Source organism: Apus apus, chromosome 6, assembly GCF_020740795.1.
Source record: "Apus apus isolate bApuApu2 chromosome 6, bApuApu2.pri.cur, whole genome shotgun sequence".
Lineage (NCBI taxonomy): Eukaryota > Metazoa > Chordata > Aves > Apodiformes > Apodidae > Apus > Apus apus.
In genome coordinates this window covers 29,174,025-29,194,536 of record NC_067287.1, presented here as the reverse complement: position 1 = coordinate 29,194,536, position 20,512 = coordinate 29,174,025, and the positions used below count along the sequence as shown (strand labels likewise).

General features: G+C 45.6%; 2 long non-coding RNA genes across 2 annotated transcripts in view; both read left to right on the top strand.

Moving 5' to 3' along the window:
* LOC127386433 (uncharacterized) overlaps positions 1-9,577 on the top strand; it is a 30,289-nt gene extending 20,712 nt beyond the window's left edge. The window contains exon 3 of the long non-coding RNA XR_007889898.1: positions 7,905-9,577. This is a non-coding gene — a long non-coding RNA (uncharacterized LOC127386433). The remainder of the gene's footprint in view (positions 1-7,904) is intronic.
* On the top strand, positions 3,912-7,340 carry LOC127386432 (uncharacterized). Its single transcript, XR_007889897.1, has 3 exons — positions 3,912-4,062; positions 4,131-4,210; positions 5,550-7,340. It is a non-coding gene; the product is annotated as an uncharacterized LOC127386432 (long non-coding RNA).
* Positions 9,578-20,512: the final 10,935 nt, after the last annotated feature.

Sequence of the window (20,512 nt, the reverse complement as noted above, 5' to 3'; positions counted from 1 at the left end):
AAGATCTTGGCTCATCATTTCCAGTAGATATTTTTTTAAAAAAAACCCTCTCCACCTACACCTTTGGTGATTATTATTATTTTTTTAATGTTCATCTTAGAAATTAACCTAGACTGGTCCTGGCATACAAAGTATAGTTTTTAAAATCATGTAAATAGTTGGTATCATTCTGGTTAAGTCTTCTTAAATTTAGGCACTCAGATAAAAGCAGCTGATGTTTAACTCTGCTTTTCTGCACTGACATAGCTCAGGAAGGAGTTTTGTTTTTTGTCTCTGAAAGATAGATTGCATTAGTAGAGCTGTGGATATATCTTCTTCATGAAGAGTTTTAAAAGTCTAAAAGAGCAAGATGTTTAGCTTTAAAAAACATCTTGTACGGGTGGGCTTTTTTTTTTCTTCGCCTTCTGAAGCTTTACCGTCTTACTGCTTGAAATCAATGCACTATACACATTGTTTTGTTCTAAATAAGCTCTTACTGGCAGATGTACTTCATTTAACATTTATTATAGACTCTTACGGATTCCTTACTGCATGTTCATCTTTTTTGGCTTGTGTCATTTTGGGTTTGGGGCACTCCTAGTGCACGAGAGAGCAGCAGCTCTACAAAATCCCTTTAGAGCTTCTACAGCCTAGCTCTTGTCAAACTGTGTATTAAAGACCCAGATCATAAGAAGGTACCAACAGAGTTATTACATTTCGTTACTCCCTGTGATTAATGCCTCCCTATGTGCTAATGAACCGAAGTTAGGTCATAATAGCTTTGAAATATAGGATTATTGAGGGTTTCTTTGACTTGATATAAAGGGGTAACTTTAGCTTGTTGGGTCTGTATAATTTAAAACTGCCATAGTAAAAGCTGCTCTTCAATTGAGGTGGAAATTTCAGAGGATGTTTGTGTTGGTTCTTACTTTTAAAATGGGTTGGGTAGTCATGAAATGGTCAAAATCCCCAGTACCAAAGCCCTACAAATCCTGAGCCCAGGCAGACACGGTGCCACTGTGGGGTCCCTCAGAGCACCCTGGCTGTGGAGCACAGCACGGGACCACATCCATCATGGAGCTGCGCATGCACTGGGAGTTGGCCCTGCTTCTCCTGCAGCACCTGTGAATCTCCGCCCCACAGAACTCACCAGACAGCCTCCCTTTGTTGGTAATTTTGTGGGATGTCCCCATAGGCTCCCAAGGGGTATGTTGCATGGAGCAGTGCCTCCTGACTCATAGCCTTCCCTTCTGTTTTCATCTCTCCTGTATCTAGCAGCTGTTGATTCAATTTTTTGCACCAATTATTTGTCCAAAATTTGCGGCACTTTCTGTGTGATTTATCACAGGCAATTTTTAAAGTGGAAAAAATTCTCTAAATGTAAAATAGGAAGAATGTGAAGGTAAAAGCACTGATGTTTGCTGCTATAGCCAGGAAACAGAGTAGTAGAGTATTAAGACTTGCTGTATACTTCAGAGATGTCACTGTGCCTATGGATGGTATGGATAAACATAGCAATGCTGCGCCGTGCAGTGGGGTTGGCAATGTGTAGGCTCCCCAGGGGACAGAAGGAGAGACAAAGCTCCTGAGGGCTGGTCTGTCACAGCAAGTTCCTGAAGGTCCACATGGTCACAGGCTGTGACCACATTCCCTCTGCTTGGAAAGAGTGAGATTATGTACATACTGTGTAAATTAAAAAAAAAAAAAACACCGTGTGAGTGTAAGGCAGTTGCTGTGTGCTGGTGTGGAGCAGCCCTCCTCGCACAAGAGGGAGGCTGGGGAGGAGGGCTCACGGGGCTGCAGCCCTGCAGCTCACAGCGTCCCGGGAGGCTGCGCAGCAAAGCATGACACAAGCCTTGAAACATTTAGGGAGGGGGCATGTTATTTTAATATCCTTTTTTTGTGCTTAATAGAAAAGGGGCTTGTGGTTAATTCTTTATTATCTCCGACAGCAGTTCTCGCTTTGGCTCCTCTTTCTTTAACTGCCAAGCTAGCATTTTCCTTTTTTATTGCTCCTTTCTTCGAGGTTTGCTTTGGAATAGTGCCAGTTATCATTTCCCATTAGGGCAAATATTGCATCAAACTCATGATTAGGGATTTGAAGGCTTGGGAATATCATTCTCTAACATTTGTGTTTCATTTTCTAAGAGTCTTTTTCTCTCGCTTTGTGTACACACATGTGCACACGCCTGTGTATCTGCAGATATAGGTGTGTGTGTGTGTATATATATATTTACAGAGAAGGAGAGAGTGCTGCATGTGTCTGATTACATGGTACTTTTACATGTCTAAATGTGTCTATTTGTACATAAAGTTTAAACCTCTTCATTTAGACAAAGCAAAAGGGAGTTCTCTGAGATTCCAGAGGACTCGGAAGGTTAATAAAGGAAGAGAATAACAGATTTGTTTGTATGTTTTGGGTTAAATACTTCAGTTTTGCAGTGAAGGAAGGTGTTAAGAACACACACTGTGACTGTGGAGATGAAGCCACTGCTAGGGAGCTGCTACCAGTTTCAGTGGCCCTACAAAACCAGGGGAACAACACTGCCTATTTTTGAGTGTGCCTTTTACTGTACCTTATTTATTACCTACCTGCACATACTTAGCCACTCCATTTGTAGAACATTCCTCTAATAAAGTGGCAGTAAATACTACATTTCTAGAAATTCCCTATTCTGCTGTAGTACCATATACTGCACCACCTATACTGAAGGGCTATACCTAGGCTCTGAGTTGGACATGCTGAATTGCTCTTAAAAGGTGCTGATTTCAGTTGGTCACACAAGCAAGCCCAAATGTCCTGAGGTGGACAAGAGATTGTGTTGGCACATGTACTCATGTGGGCTTCAAGGCATCTGGATTTTGACTCAGTCTACCTCTTCCTTCACTTACCTCCAACATTTAGACACTGCCGAGATGTTAAAAAATCGCTCCAGCTGCCACCTATTTCTGTTGCTGGCTCATAAAACCCCACACTCGCTTTCATTACCTTATTTTGGAGCGATTTTGGAAAAGTATATTTTTTTTGCTGGTGAAACTTTTTTTTTTTATACCCAGTCCGGTGGGGGGGGGGGCGGTTAGGTACATTGCAGGTGGTTCCTCCCCACCAGCTGCTCATATCGGGATGGGGAGGTGTTGGGGGGGCTGGTGGTGATGCCTGGGGTCTGTGGTTCCCCCTGGCCTGTCCCATACTGCCCTGCCCACCGCAGAAACGGGGCTTCCGAGAGCTAGGTGCCAGCCGCCTTCATGCCCAGCAAATCACTTAACGTCTCGGCACCTCGGCTTTCGCAGCTGTTAACACGGGGAATGGTTTCATTTTGCCTCCTCTTGTGAAGAGCATTGTGACTGACCAGGGGCCACAGCATTATTTCCACTTACAGATAAGCTGGATTTTGGCAGCCGGTGGGAGGGAGGGGAGCACATTCATCTGGGTAAAATGCCTTGGCTGGAGAAATAGCCAACGGGGAAGTTTTATAAGGCAGGCACAAAGCAGTATCAGCAATATCCAGAGCAAATCTTGTTTCGGAGCTGTCATTTTTGCTCTGGCCTGGCAGTGGCTGGCTGGGGATTTGAGGGGTCAGTGGGGAGACAAGAACAGGCAAGATGTGGAGTGGTGCCAGCCAGCTCAGCTCGGGGGTGCTGACACTTAGAGCCACCGACAGGTTCCTAAGTACATATATTTCCAGGCAGCCAATTTGTCTGCCTCCAAAAGATTTATTCTTCAAGGCTTGTTCCCATCTGCCAAAAGAAAACATGTCATTTAAAAAAAAAATCACCCCCCTAACACTGACAGACAGGAGTGTGTTGCTGAGCTAAAGCCCTCTGCTTTTACCTGAGCCAGGCACCGGCCCCGTGTGCTGAGACAGCCCTGTCACCCACATGCCTTATTAACCATCAGCAGTTAATCATGCTTCTCCCTGGCAAGACGACAAGTATTTTTCCTTTATTTCACTCTTCCCCCCATAACAAATACTGTGCTTACTTCATTTAGGTTTTTGGAAAAACAAGCCTGGGCGAAGTGACTCAGTCATTGTGCAGATGAAATACCATGGCATCTCTTTTCCTGCTTATAGTACAATAGCTGTAAGTTAAAATTAGTACACTAATTTATGCTGTAATTTCTTCTGCTAAACCTGATTGTGTGTTTCTAGCTCTGACCTGCTTCCTCTGCCCTCCCTTCCTGAAAAGGAAGTCATGATCCCCACATGGGAAAGCGTCATGTCAAGGGAAGGTACAGTAAGCTCCTAGTTGTTTTATAAATCTTAAAAGTGATTAAGGTGAAAGGGTGGTTAATTACAATATTCTATATTATATATATATATATTATAATATTCTAAAAACACAGCTGCTAAAAAAAAGTTTCAAGCAGCCAACAACTTGTTATTATTTTGTCATCATCTTATGACATACTTATGACACTTAAGACATATGGGGAAAATAAAAGATTAAATCTCCATCCCCAGGCTGCCCCTGCCCCTGCACAGCCTGGGGCCAGCAGCATCCTTTGAACTCCTGTCTACAGGATTGGGCATCAGCGGCCACAGCAATGTCTGTGGTGGCTGATGAGGAGAGGGGACTTTTTTATGACAAAGGTCTGACCCTCCCCTTGTTACAGTCCAGCCATAAAAGGTTAATGAACACAAGCATTAACCTTTGTGGTGTTAACAGTGTACAAGTTCCATATATACCAATTTATTGCTTTCAGTACGTGAAAGAGGCTGTGGCTGTAACAGGTTTGTACGAAGCCCTGGTTAAATAACCCATCCACATGGGGAGCACAGCAGTGTCCTTCATTTCCCACTATAAGCATCAACTATTCTGGCATGAGAGGGATGAGGCCATGCCAACCCACTACAGAAACACTCCCTGCTGCACCAGTGGTACTGGTGCAGCTTATGCAATGTGCAAAGTCTTTCTACACTCGCCCACTTACAGCAGACTCATCCCTAAACTTGCAAGGAACTGTCCATCCCCAGAAGGCTGTGAAGCAGCCACCTTCGGCCCCACACCAGCACAGCCAGATGTTGCACTGGCTTTCTGCTCCTGCAAAATACACCCACCTACACTCAGGTTTTTCCCATGAAAGGCACATCCAAGCACATTTACTATCACCATAGCTTGTCTTCACTTGGTATAACGCAGACCAGCTTAACTTTATAGTGCAGCTTTTTATAGAGGAGCATTTATTTCATGTACCAACTCTCAAGGATGTTTTATCTGTTTTATATCCCATTGAATCCTCTCTGAAATTGCACTAGTTTACAATAATTTTATTACTTTATTAATTAAACGTTTTCCAACAAGCTAGCTATGGCATTTCTTATCATCAAGGGTTCCATTAGTTTTTAATGGTGTGAAACAAAATTACCATTTACCCACATGCAATTTAAGAAGCATCATTAACACAGAGAAAGCACCAGGTGGGATTTCTAATAGTTACTGTTTCTCATTTTTGTTTTTATTTAAAAGGAATAACTGGTTTTGAGGTTTTTGCTGCAAGGTTGCCAAATCCTCACTTTATTTTTTTTATGTTCAAGATAATTTAAAATAATGTTCTTCTATCTCCTAAGGCTCTTCTCAACACTATTTCACTTATCTCCACATTGCTTGGTTTGTGCACACTGTTTTGGCGCAGCCGGGTGAGTGTGTCGTCTGCACAGTAATCACCCAGAACAAAGACTCATCTGCACGGTCAGTGAGCAGGGGTGAGGGGGAGCATGTGTGTGTGTGTGCGCGCGCATGCGCGCACTTGTGTGCTCATGTGTGTGCCTGGCAAAATGGCTGGGTTGGGGGCAGCCAAGCAGAGTGAGCCCCAAACCATAGGCAACCTGCCTTTCTGAAGTTCTTGGGAAACTTTGATGAAGCCCTTCTGCACAGATACTGGCTTTCCATGTGGAAAGACAATGGGAAAAAGCATGATTTAGTAAATATTTACCTTAAACAAAATGAGAATAATTAAATGGCAACTTAATTACTATATTCTATTCAGTTATGCTGACTACAGACTAATTGCTGACTCAGCCCATTTACATATTAATAAATGTCTAAGTTCCTCCTTGGTTAATTTTCTAGGTTTAACCATATGCAGGGGAGTTGCTGGGCTTTCTTTTTTTTCCTCCCCTGTCCACTCAGTGCTTGTGCCTAACTCCAGGACTGCCTGCTGCCATGCACCCAGGCGGCCACCCCACCCCACTGGTGTCTGGTGGGTCTGAGCTGGGTCCACGGAGGGTCTGAGCTGCAGCACCAGGGCCCAGATGGTGCACGATCCTGTGACGCCTGGGATGGTGTGAGGGGTATTTAGTGGGATGTGTTTGACAAGGTGTTTTCTTATTTAGAGGGGAGAAAAAGGCAGATGGTCTGGCTGTTTCTAATGACATTCCCTGGCTGGGTTTTTTAACAGCAGACATAAGAGGGGCACAAGCACCTGACATGCCTGTCTGCTCAGCTGCTGGGAGGGAAGGAGATGCTGACAGAACAGGTCCCACAGCCCTCCCCGTTACCTGTTCTACCTACTTATTTAATTTGCCAGGGTGCTGATGAGACTGATGGAGGGCTTTGCTTGGGGCTGGTGTCCCCGTTGCCACTGGTCCCTGCCGTACTCTGCCCACACATCAGTCATGCAGCTCAGGGGAAACAGCTCTTTCCCAGAAACCCCCCACCACCGCTTGCTCTCCCTGCATACCGCTCCCTCTGGCCTCACCCTGACTTATTTTCCTGCTGTCCTGACCCTCTGTTGGCCTAGGTGCCTGTGCCACCATTGCCATTTTTGTGCCATCACTTCCACCCCTGTGCCAGTCTGTCCCACTGCTGGTGTGGGTTGGTGCTGCTACTTGTCCCGCAGCCTCCCTGAAACACCTGGGGTGATGATCTGGGGAGGAGGGTTACAAATGATGTTTTCTTCTAGGAGGTTTTTAAGCTTGCTACAATCAGAAGCAGGCTGATCTATTTTATGGTTAGGAGTGTCTACTAAAATAGAAACAAATTTTGCATCTTCTAAATAGGCAGATAATTGTTTCATGATGAAGACAGTAAATACATGCAGAGGGATGGCCTCTGCCTTAAACGCATGCTGAACTGAACTCCTGGTCAGATAAATTTCTAATTAATTTGCTTGTGCGAGTCATGGAACAAAAGCTCTGATTATATATTAGAGCAAGAGGTGCAAAAATATCTTCCCACAGGCTTCCCTGCAGTCTTCCTTCTTGCCTGCAAAGGGGCTCTGGGGTGGCCATCCTTGGTGTCATGCCACTGCAAATCCTGGTGGAAGCCACTGAAGTACACTGACCGTCTGCAGCATCCCCCTCATGCTGGGACAAACTCCACCACCCCTGTGCCAGCCTGTGGCCAGGGACCCCCTTGTCTGGGTGGGTTTGGGAGCAGTGCCAGGTGGGTGGGCACTGGCGGACAGTGCAGAGCTGTGGCTGGCACTTTATGCTAATGGCTCAGTCATTATTTATTCCTTTGGAATTAATTACAATCGCATTATGTGGGATTGGCTCATTTAGCGTCATGAATGCATCCATAGGATTTTTTTTTTGTGACCTAATTAATAATGAATGATTCTATTTTAAAGCATCGCTGTATGCTGAGTTTTAAGGCAGACTTTGGAGTTGCAGCAAACTGCACCGAAGTGGCTCTGTGCCTCCTTGCAGCTCAGTGAGAAACGTGCAAGGATGTGCTGCTGCTCTGCCACCACGGCTCCTGGCCTGCACCAGCTGTGCTGGTGGTCAGGCATGGTGAGGAGAAAACCTTTACTGACAGAAATCTTATCTTACTTAAAACTAAATATTTTCTTTGAAATGGCACTTTCTAAAAAAACAAAACACTTCATAATTTTTACATGAAATTCCCATAAATACTTTAAAAGTAATTTTATTTTGAAAGCACTGAAGTACTGAATTTTCTCTATTTTTTTTCCTTCTCAGCACAAGAAACTTGGCAATACCCAGAAGCATACAGAGACTTTTGTTTTCAAGAAAGGTGCCACTCAGATCTTCTGCCAAGACCTGCTTCTAAGCCACCCCATACTGTCCATCTGAACAGACAGCAGCTCTATTTTCTCATTACAAGGCAGGACCATCAACAGGGAGGTGCTGGATGGGTGCAGCTGTTTTCTCTGGAAGGAGTCAGTGAGATAATTCACATGGTAAAACTGGTCACTAAATACTTAGCCAATCTCCACCTGAGGTAGTTTAACAGCTCTGCCTTCCTGGTGAAACCAAGAGAAAAAACTCGGCTCTCTCTGTCTCCCTATGGCCAAAGTAAAACTCATACCTTTGACACAAGCACTGTAGACAACTTCCTTTCAGGTTTTTTAAGGCTGACCCAATGACCTTGTTTAATTTTATTATAATTAATAATTGTAATTCAGGTAATCAACCTGAACAAACAGCTGACAGCAAAATCTGTGTCTGGTTGTGGAGCACTTTATATATATATATTGCTGATGCATGAGTTATTTTTCTTTTATGTAGTAATTGTTGGCATTGCATATGAGAGAATGACCCTCCTGCTCATCTCTGCCAAGAGTTTCCAGTCAGTGTAAGACCTTAAATTCTTTCTGAATGGCTGCAGGAAAAACATATGAAGGACTCGCTAACATAGGATACATTACACTAGTACTTCTGTTCCCAATCTCCCAAAGAAATGTTACAGCCCAGAAGGACTGCTAGAAATCTGTTCTTGCTCACGGCAAGACATTTTAAATAGCAAGGGGATGGGCTCCTCATTGACTTCCTCTGCAAAGCCTTCTAGCAGTGCCATGCCACTACCAGGTGGGAAATTCTGGATGAGCAGGACCTCCTGTCCTTGGCTGTGCTGCCACATGCTGCTGCAGGGCTGCAGCCCAGGGCTGCACTCCTCCCATGCTTTGCTACTGGCTTTAGGTCCTCACAGAGCAAACTACTTAAGTAAAGACTCTCTTTAAGGCTACAAGTAGAAGACACTTGTGTCAGGTGGAAATCACAAGCTCATCAGTTAGGACCTGCCCATGCAGCTTGCTGTTTGGCCATGTAATGCCTCTTTTCAGGTACTTAGGACAGTCTCACATGAATATTTACCTTAGAGAACATGGTTGCCCTTGGGACATGGCGATTTCCAGGGAAAGAACAAATCAATCTCATGCCTGAAGGGCTGGGCCCTTCCTCCAGTGCACAAGAAAGTAAAATACATCATTAGGAAGATCACTGTCCCACAGTGCATGTAGTAGCTGCCTGTTCCTGCAGAAGAGATGGTAGAGAGCCTGCCTGGGTGACAGAATTACAGCAGTGAGTAAAGGGGCACAGGGCTGGGCTCTGCTGCAAAGCCTTGGCTTAGGCCTGGTTGTCCTGTGGCTCCTGGGTGCTCCTCCTCTATAAAATCTAGGTGGTAACATCTCATGGGGATTTTATGAAGCTAAGTGTACGTTCAGAAGTTGCCTTCAGCCTTTGGGTGGAAACCAACTGCTGTCACCATAAAGTACTGCTGTCTCTCTGAGGACATAAATCCCATCAGAAGCTCATGAAGACTTCTCCAGTGAGGCAACCTGAGGAGCCGCACATCACCTGTCCACTTGTTTTTTTCTAAATAACCATATTCTAAATAAACTAAACTAAGCTACTCTGGCTGGTACATAAAACCACATAACACACCCGCCAGCAGACAAGTCTAGCAATAGTCATCTTGTGTGTCTATATATGTATGCACATAGACATACCTATACACAATTAATTATTGTATTGGCAAATGACATGAAGTTGGTGTCTGAAGGGGCTACACGTTTTCACTTGCATGATCACTGCAGCAAAATCCACGTTAAACGGGAAACTGGAGACTGTGTTTCTCTATATGAAATACAGCTCAATTTCACAGCAAATACCACTACAGGAAGCACTGCCAGAGTCTGTGTTGCACAACTCCAGACAGCATCTTTCATAAAACAATTACATTTTTTCTAGATGTAGTGAAAGCCTTGAGAAAGTTTACTTGATGTCTAACCAAGCAATGCTGCGTCTTCAGATTTGCAGGAGAGCTCAGAAAGTTAGGTTTTTATTATTCTTCATTTAAGTATTATTTTTTAATTGCAGCGTATTAAACATAAAATCTGGTACAATCTTTAAAAATAAATAGGACCTAACTATAAATGGGCCCTGTTGTGTTTTTATCTTTGACAAGCAAGTAATTGCTTCTCAAATTTATCAGTTTGTTTATGCAAAAACCATTTACCAAGCCTAGCTCAAAAGCATCAATTTCATCATTATCATCTTATTAATTTAGCCAAGCTATAACACAGCTGATTATTCCTGAGTAATATCCTCTGCAGCACATCATGTGTGGCAAAACCATCTGTACAGTACCTATTTAATAAATAAACCCTCGGCTAAATGTCTCTGTTTATTGAGAACTAATGTTTATAGAAAATATAATGGAACTCAATAAATAACTCAGCTTCATCAACCTGCATATGAATCAGTACAAAGAACGCTGACATCATCACCTTTCAAGTACCAGAGAAAGCAAAATTACCCAAAAGAGCTATAGAGTCAATATTAAGGCATTAAAACTGCAATGAAGGCATATTAATGCTTAAAACTTCATTGTTGGCAGTAGAATTGCCACCACGGACATATTTTATAACTCTAAGAATACTTAGGCTTTATGACTGTTTCTTTGTTGAGTGCCTTGCACTTAATGTAGTTTTCCACTTTAAATAAAAAAACCCCTCAAGATCTTAAAAAAAAAAGAAAAAAGAAAAAAGAAAATTGCTGATTCTGAGCATTCATTTTTAAAATAATGCAAACTGCTGATTCCAATTGTTCCGATGAAGGAAAAGGCGAACTTATTTAACTCCATGCTTCCTGAGCTCCTGGCAACAGGGACGGGTTTTGCCGAGGTGAGGATTGCTCGGCTGCACTGCACAAAGATTATGCAGCAACACATGCACAGCTAAAGATGTTACTAATATCCTGCCAGGGTTTAGGGGAAGAAAAATTAACTGAGTCGCCGCAGACATTGGGAAACTTACTGATTGCTGGTTGTTTCTACAAAGGCAGCTCTCACAAGTTTATTTGATTTGGTGCCTTACAACCTCTTCCACAAACCAGGTATTTAAAGCATACCTCTTATACCACCAACAAATACTAATAATTTCTTAAAACTCCTTTCCTGGGGCCCTTTGAGAACTATTCCCTGTGTATTTACATTTTCCTGTCTTTATTTCTGAGGAATGTTGCTCTGTACCCGCAGTTTAAGTGAGGACCCTGCCTGCCTGCAGGCATGGGATGGACAACCAACCTGCGTCACCTTCTGCAGCCCCACCTGAGATACCTCTAATGGGTCCCGATTTCACAGGAGATAGCTTTCCATTTGATGAACGCAAAGTCCTGTGATGCTGCATCAGTAACATGGTACCTCTATCTCTCATTAGGGATCAAGGGCACAATCTATGTTCTTAAAATCTTCTCACAGTACTTTCCTGCCCGTGGGTAGGTCCGGTCTCCTCCAGAGTCACTTCTGGGGCAGAAACCAGATCAGGAGGACCAAGTATAAGACAGAGAAAACATATTTCCTAATTCATCAATTAGCACACATATGAAGGGAAACGGGAGTGAATATTATTAACACTGTGTTTACATAAAAAAAATGTGATTTACACAAATCCTCATTTTCTATTCTGTATAAACTTGCCGCACCAATTAAAAACAGTCCACCACGCTTCCAGGGGAGAGACAAAAAAGGGACACTGAGGTTTGAAGAACAGTTTCCACCAGCTTCCTCACCAGAACAAACCGCAGGTGTTTAAGTGGGGTGGGATCTAGCCTGAAGAGTGGATATTGTAAGTTTGGGTTTTGAGGCTGTGCAGCAGGCAGCTGTGCTGTGGGGCTGCTCACACACAGTGTGCTGTGCTGCCTCCAGCGTCCACAGTGGTTTGAAGAAAATAAGAAAAAGGGAATGTTTGTGCTTCTGAGTTATTAAAAAACCATGCATTTCCAGTATTTGAAATATTTTGACCAACTAACTAGAGAAACACGGAAGCGATAAGCAAGAAATCCCTAAAAACTACAGATGCAAAAATTTGGGAGAGATTTTTTCAAATTTTCTCCAAATGGGAGAAAATCTGGGAGAGCCCCAAGCTGTCTGCCAGCCAGCCTGTGGATTGCTGTGGCACCCTGAGCTCTAGTTGTTGCCCAGTGTGGGGGCTTGGACTTGGGGTGGTTTCACCCCCAAAACTGTGGGCAGCAGTAATCCCTGCCACATTCCACTGCACCTTTTGTAAACCTTGCACAGAAAGTCTCACTGATATTTGAGGAGCGGTTGGCTCCTTGGCTCAAGAGGAGGCTGCTGGGCAGCAGAGACAAACCCCAGCAATACAGCCAACCTCCCCGCCAACCTGCAGCACACAAATCCACCTTCCTCAAGGACTTTTAGGCTGGCAAAGGCTGGGAGCATCACTGGCCTGAGCACCCTCATCTGCTAGCAACAAGGCTGATGGAAACGAGCTGGGAGCAATCCTGCATTAAATCAACATGTCCGAGCATCTCAGGCACTCTGCAAGTGCCTCGAGTTTTTCCCATTCTCCTCAACTTATGTTGCACATATGCAGCTCTTGTTTGCCTTCCTGAATAAAATAGCAGATCCACAGCGCTTCACTGCCTAATGAAACTGAACATATTTATAACATATGTGAGCCGGCTCATCGTGAAAAGAACCATTTGTGGTTAACGAAGAAAGTATTCATGGTTTTGCTGCTAATTGCAGGGCAGTCTGCCTTTTCTTTCTGAGAGAAGAAAAAGGTAGTGCCGCACTTGCAAGCACACAATAGAAGCGTGGTGCCTTTTCCCTTCCCCCCCCCCCGATTTTGAAGCCATTGGACAAGCAAACTGATCCGTGGGCTATTCTGCGGACAGGGAGAAAGATACCAGTGATAATCCTATGTGGCTGTACATCAGCTGAAAACCCACGTGTTCCTTTTAATCATTACTTGCACTGCACGTGAAAAGATGAGTATTTTTCCCACACAAAGTCACTGGGAAGTTTTATCTTCATTTTAATCTAGTGAGAGCAGACGACCAGCAGCACCCAGTGGCTCCTGTCCAGCAGCGCTGCCCACCCCAGCCAGGGCCCTGCCACAGGGACTAGCAGAGCTCCCTAACTCTCCCTCCTCCAGGGTGCTATTTCTTGACCTTTCAGCTTTCCTGGGAACTCAAGCTGCTCATAACAAATTTCATGAAGGCAACACCAGGTGATTTACTGAAAATAAGAAGTATTATTTTTAACCACCATAGTTCAACCTACTGCTCTGTGGCAGGCATCAACTATGCTAATTTTGGAGTATTGTATCAATACAAAATCTCCTAGCTGACGTGTTTTTTGTTTTAATTAATTGAAGTGTCTTATTATACTCTACTCTCAAAATTACCCCTGAACCTTGACTTCACTTCTAAAGCAAGTAAGTTTTTTTTATTTCAAAAAGAGAATAAAAATGGTAAGATCTCTTTCAGAAGTAGAAACTGTTATGTCTCCACATTATGAAATGTGAAAAATATCTTTTGTCACTGTCTTTACCAATTTTAGAAATCCATTATAATCTATGGCTTGAGAACATTAGTACATGAATGAACTGTTACCAAACAAATACAGAACTGATAAGTCCTAAATGAACCCTAAATTAGAAGTGTGTAAACCATCATGGCACTTGAATAGACAAGCAAGCATTTTAGCTGAGAAAAATCAGGATCAAAATATGAGATAAATGCCGCAGGGGAGAACATACAATTTTAAAGGCTTATTCATATGTTATACAGAGAGCTGAGCTGATGTTACACAGTCAGTGCAAATGTATCTGCCTGAGTGGGAGGCTGACAATTTAATTCAGAGAAGGAATTTGGGTTTTGAATGAGTTTGCACATGTACCAAGCTGCAAGTTCCAAGGCAAATGGCTTCATTTCTCCTGAAGGAGCATTTTAGGGGCCTGAGGTTTAACTTAAATTATTTGGTGTGCCTGGCTGCTGGCAAGATGGGAGTCACTGTAGGGGCATGATCACATCTGCACATTCCCATGCCACTTTGTGACAATTGTCCCTGAAGATGTGTGGCTGGAGAAGAAAACAGGAAGAAAGGACTCCATGGATGAAACCTGCTGTTTACATTAATAGCATGCTGACAGCAGAAGGATTGAAAGGCAAAGCTAACATTAGCGTCCAGGACACAATTTCTCAGGGTGGCCTCACTGCAAGGACAGCAAATTTTAACCTTATTTTTGACCCTGTAAACTCACACAGGCTGCCCATGCTCAGCTCAGGGGGCTGCAGGAGCTGGAGCACACCTCTGGCTGCAGGCTGATGCCAGCGGGCTGCAATTCAGTGTGAGGGGAGGAGAGCTGAGGACCTCGCTGCTTGTGGCCCAGTTGAAGCTCAGGTTCCTGCCTGTTTGCCTCAGTTTGGCAAGGGCTGCACCACAGCAGCCTTAGGATGCTGGTGATGGCTTTTCAGCTGGTTACACAACCCTTTGTCAGTGCCTTTTGATTTGTGGCAATGAATGCTTTCCTGAAGGGTGCCTGAACCACTGAAATGCCAGCAGCTGCAGGTGAATAAGCTGTGTGGCCCACCGTCAGTGGAGAGGGAGCAACTGAAATACAAAATGCAGACCAGATATTAATTGTTCCCTTTACAACCAACCACCTGGCTGCTTTTAAAAGGTACTCAAAAGGGACATATTTCTGATTACACCCTTCTGCCCCACTGCTCTGAAAGTCACATGTTGCTCTCTAGACCAAAATCAAACTAACTCAAATGCCTTCAGATAGGATGCACTTTTTAAATAGTGATTTACAGTGCACTATCACCTAGGCTAAGTCACGTAGCACCAATATGGCAAAAATATAGCCAGCATAGAAACAAATGTAGGACTTAGAAACAAATGTAGGGCTTGGACTGGAGTAAAACCACCAACAGGACGCTGCTATGGGGGACCACCTTGCTGAGGGGAAAACTGGGCTTTCCACCTCCTGCTCTCATGTTTCAGAGGGAAATTAAATGCCAACAGGTTTGTGCTTGGTACAATGACCTTACAGCAACTGGGAAGGAATGCAAGGAGATTATCTGAGCCAGATAGAAAAAAATGGAGTGAGACGAACACAGCAGACATCCTGCAGCTCAAGGTCCCTGACCACCAGCGTGTCCCACCAGGCTCTAGCCCTGCTGCCCCTTGCCCTGCCCACTGGCCAAGGTGGTAGGACGCACCGTGCCACCATCACAGTGAGAGTGCCGAAATAGCCTCTGCAAGGCTATCAAGAAACTAAATTACATCCTTGATGTCCGCTGGCTTCCAGAGGGCTGGTTTTGTATACAGAATGGGTTAGTGCCAGTGGATTCAGCACAGCAAGAATAGCAACCCCTTCATTACCATGAGGCTGGACAACAGATGAAGGGAAGGTCACGGTCTGGTTTTGTAACCACGGGGCAACCAAATGGTGCCTTGGTCTTTGGGGTCAAACAGATTTGGCCAGCAGCTCCCCAAACACCCCACCACAGGGAGGATTTTGGGTGCATGGCCCTCCTCTGCTTTGCTGATGAGGAAGCAGCTTGGTGTGCTCAGGGGTGCAGGTTGCACACAGAGCCATCATCAGTGGCTGCTGCCCACACTACAGCAGAATGACGCTTGCAGGAAGCTTGTGAGGTCAGGAACCAGTCCCCTGGGTTATTTCAGGTTGGTTATTGCAGGTTATGGCTTTTGTCCCCCACCACTGCTTGGCTCTAATGTGGTCTGATGGCAAGAGCAGCCAAGGGTGAGGAAGGGCTGTGAGGTTGCTCTGGGGTCAGGATCATTTGTGGTGGTAGAGCCACCCACAATTTCACTAGAAAGGTGAATAATTATCTGCCACCTTGACATCAAACCAAATGGTACTACTCAGTGCTGCCTCATGCTGCTTCAGCTGGGGCTGTCTGGACTGATACACCCTGCCACTGACTTCCTACTTTGCACAGCCACTTTCCAGCAGTGGCTCAGGGTTTATTCAGGGCTTGATTAATTTGACCACGTCTTTCAGCCCTTACATGATTCCTGACTGACATGCTCCCAGCTAATGACAGAAGTAATTATGAGTTCCTGAGTGCACAACCTTTGCTATTCCTTCCATGCACACCCTGCCTGTAGCCACCCAGCTGCCCCAGCACCATGTCCTGCCCTGCTCTCCCAAGCAAATTTCATCTGCACATTACTATGTCTATTCAAGATAAATGGTTAAAATTCTGAAGTCATCTGGTCCCAGGAATGATGCCTGAAAACCCAGACAAGAAACTACCCTCTCACACAACACATTGCCTTGAAGTGTATGAAGTCATCATCTCCATTCTGCTTGCTGCCCTGGTCATCCTGCAGCTCCTGTTCCCACCATCACCCACTTAGCCCTTAACTTCCCATAGGATGTCATATGAAATGGAATAAATGCCATTGCTTTGGAAAAATCCCTCACTAAATAAGGAAATGAGATTAGTCTGATACCAACAGCTTTGGTAAACCCATGCTAAATTTCACTGCATTTACCATTTACCTATCAATATTATTCCTGGCAAAAAGCATCCTGCATTACTCAGGAATGGGTGTTTTGCTCTCTGCTGCGCAGCGTGGAGGCTGAGCACTGCGAGGTGCGCACGCTGCTGCTGCCAGTGTGGATGTGGGGATTGCTGCCTCTGCACAGGCCACCCATTAGCTCTCACTCCCTACCTTCTCCTCCAGCACCACTATGTGCAATTATTTTGGGGCCACTTCAAAATAATCCTTGGTGCATTGTGCCCTCACTCCCCCGCCTTTGTTTTCTCCTTCATTCTGATAAAGAATTGTTTGTGGTTTTTCTTAATTTCTTTGCAAGGTCTACCACAGCCGCTGCAGAAGAAGCTACTCTTGCTCTTTGCATGATGCTTTGTAAAAGACAAAAGCTCTTGAATATGGAGTGAGTCAAAGAGCTTTATCTCTGCAGCGCCTCAGTAATAATGCAGACACCATCCTCTGCAAATAAGAAAATAATGTCATTGCCAGGTGAACTGTTGCTTCAGAAATACAGAATCCCTATTCCTGGAGGCAGCTGCTCTCTGTTTGATGAAGGAGCCCACAGGTCACTGTGGCAAACCAAATTAAAGCACAGCGTTACAGCTTTGCTGGGAGCTCTGACAGGGTGGAGGCCAGCCCTCCTCCTGCCAGGCCCCAGCCAGGGCAGGGGGATCTGCCATTAGCTCCCAACTCCTGGCATGCATCTGGGATGCTCGGGCTCCAAAGGGGCTGCACTGCATCCCAGCTCTCTGGGACTCCTCACTGACCAGTGCTGCTGAAACGGACTAAGGGTGTTATAGCTTGACCCACAATTACCCATTTGGGTTCTGCCCTGCTGGCAAAACGGTACATTAGCATGGAAAACAATAGGTTCCTCTGTGTGCCAAAAGTAGAAATAATTTCCATTGAAAGACATTTGACAGGAATGTAAATAAATAAAGATATGTTGAAACAGAAACACTGGAGAAAGGTTAATTTCTGAAATCTGTAAATCAGATGTCAGATTAGATTTGTGAAGTAGTGAAGAACATAAACAAGTAGATGAGAAGACTCGGATTAATGAAACTCCATTAACTAAGTAAGAGAGGCTTTTAAAACCTGAAAGATAAATCCAGGGGAGCAGACCTCTGCCAGAGTACTCTTGGTGCGGCAGCCAGGTGGGAACCAAGGATAGCTGAGGGCCAGGTCCCCTCTTGCCTTTTCCTCTGGGGATAGAGGAGCTGCATGGGGTTCCATGCCGGGGATGTGCCAGGCTCACATCCTGCCCCTGAGCTCTTCAAGTGTTGCTGACTCCTGGGACACATGGCCAACACCTGGTTGGGGAGGATCCCCTTCCAGGCCCCCCTTCCCCAGCACCAGCTGCTCACCAAGGTGGCCAGCCCTTCTCTCCAGCTGAAAAAAAAATAATAAATCTAAACCTCTAACCCTTAAAAGAAGAAAAAAAAAAATCACATGCACCCTCCCCTCCCAACATCTCATCTCCCCTGTGGTCCCAGGTGCCTTGGTACAAGGCAGAGCAGCCTCAGGGCTGCTCCCCATGCCATGTCCTCAATGCAGCATGGGGTCCTCACCTGGCCAGTGCTGCAGGAGGCCCCCTGGTGCAGGCCACAGGCTGACCCTGCTGGACGTGGCAGGGTTTGGCCACACATCCGCCAGCTGGGGCGAGAGCTCTGCCTCCCTGCCATTGGGTTTCCCCCGTCCCACAGCTATAATTAGATTTCTCAGCCTTAATACGCTGAATTAAACACCTACTTCTGGGAGGGGAGGAAAAGAGCATGCTGTATTTTTTTTTTCCCCCTCTGCAAGTAAGTAATTTGCTGCATGCTGTAATTTATCTGCACGCTGTCCTTTTTTTTTGGACACATGTAATTTTGCTTTGATGAATGACATACATTAGTGACAGTCCTCCTTGCCGGCCAGGCTGGGAAAGGAGGCACTGACAGCCTGTGGGATTCTTACAAAGAAACTCTGTCAGCAACTGCAGGAGCAAAGGCCTTTCCAAAGAACACAAGCTGTGAGAAGGGGGTTACGGAGAGACTGTGCTGGTGGCAGGTCAATGCTCTGCGGATGGGGAAACCCGAAGGGGAGCAGAATCCTAGCATGTCGTGACTTGGATGGATTTACCGCACAGTCCCTGTTTTTAAGCCAAAGATGAGGAAGGGTGGCAGGGAGATGCAGGAGGAGCAGGGTCTTGGCAGAGGCAAGTTCCTGCTGGGGAGGGGGTGGCAGGCAGCATGCTCCCCCCCAACATTCACCCCATAAGGGCTGACATACGGGCAGCAAACAAACGACTTGCCATTTCTCTTCTAATAGGGGCCGGTTGATGGGTGGCAGGAGACAGAAGCGGCGGTTTGTTTTGCAGCCTGCCAGCGAAATTGTGACTGCCATCCAAGCACCGGGGAAGCGACTGGCAGTAGGGGAAAGACCTTATGGCACGCAACAATATTTGGAAAACATTTTTTTTAAACCCTGGGGAAGAGAAGACTAAACATCTAGGGTTTCCATTAATAAGCTCTGTTAAATGATGAGCCTCAGCTCTCCTGTTGGTGCCTGCCCAGGATGGCCTTTTCTCACTGAAACAGGGTCCACGGGCTCAGCCACTGCAGGAGGAATCAAAGGCAGATAAGCCCTTGGTGCTGTTGGTAGAGTAGTGCTGTCTCCCTAGGTGTTTGAAATGTTTAGAGAGGAAATAATACATTTGTTCTGTAATCAACAACATTAAATTATAAATGATGCAGTGGTCTTGCCTAAGCACAGGTCCAGCGCAACCCAGGAACCAGGGAGGGATTCCTGCATCCACAGAATGTCTTTCTCCAGAGCTCCCTGCAAGCCCGAGCACAATTTTGGGGCAGCCTGACCCCCAGCCAAAGGGAAGAGGCTCTCCCTAAGCACGAAGAGAGACACAAATAAGAGCAGTTGCTTCCCAAGAGGCGACAACCATCTCTCTCTCGCACTCAGCTGTAGGAAGGGCTGACTGTCTCTCTTGGGAAAAGGGGGTCTCTCCCTCCTGCGCAGCCATTGCAGTGTCTGCTGATTCCTGAGAGCCTCTCACTATGACTGTCAGTGCTGGAGTGCACTTAACCTCCCCCAAACAAAGCTAGTAAAGATCCAGGTGGACTCTTAAGCAAGGGTCACCTTTCCCCCAGGTCAGACAGTTGCCACCAAGCCAGGTAACATGAATTACTACATTATGAACTTACTGCAGCCTTCATTTATTTAGTAAAATCTAAGATACCAAACCAAAGATACCACATTCCCATTGCTCTTGTGAAAGTTTTGATAGCAGAAGGCAGTGACTTCATCTTATTTGCCAAGTGGGTCCTGCTGGAGGGAGAGTTTGCAGGTCAGGTCCACCCTGCTGCCAGCACATTTGTGAAAACCTGCATGCTCACCATGGTCTCCCTCTTCCCTTTGATGTCAGGATCATTACTGTCCAAGCTGATTACTAGACTGGTGCAATTCCCTGTATAGCACATTGGCTGCTCCTACAGATGGGAATGGCTGGCTTAGACACTGCGAGACCACAGCTGGGCAGGAGGGTGGGCAGCTGCTGCCTTGCAAGCAGCTGGGGGAGTGCAAGACACAGCCCACCCCAAAAAACATGCTCTGCCACGTGCAGCTTGATCTGTCTGCTGGACTGGCCTCAGTGGGGTCACAGAGCAAAGGTTTTGGGTGTGGAACAGTGGGGGACTGCAGGGAGCAGGCAGAGCTCTACAAAACCCTATCAGACCTGTTTGATGCAGCCTCCTCTGCATCACCTTGTCGGGGATGGGATCTCCCATCTGTCAGCTGCCACAGGGTGACAGGGCCCAGGGCTTTCCAGTGGTTTGGGCTTCTCAGGGACTGGACTTGCTGTCCTGGAGGACAGGCAGCATGGGGGCACAGTGCCTGTGCCCACAGGAATGGGAAACCTGGGCAGGGAATAAACAAAATCCCATTCAGGGAAAATGCAAGCTGAAAAACAGCTGGGGAAAACTAATCCAAACCACATATGGTTTTTGTCTTCTTG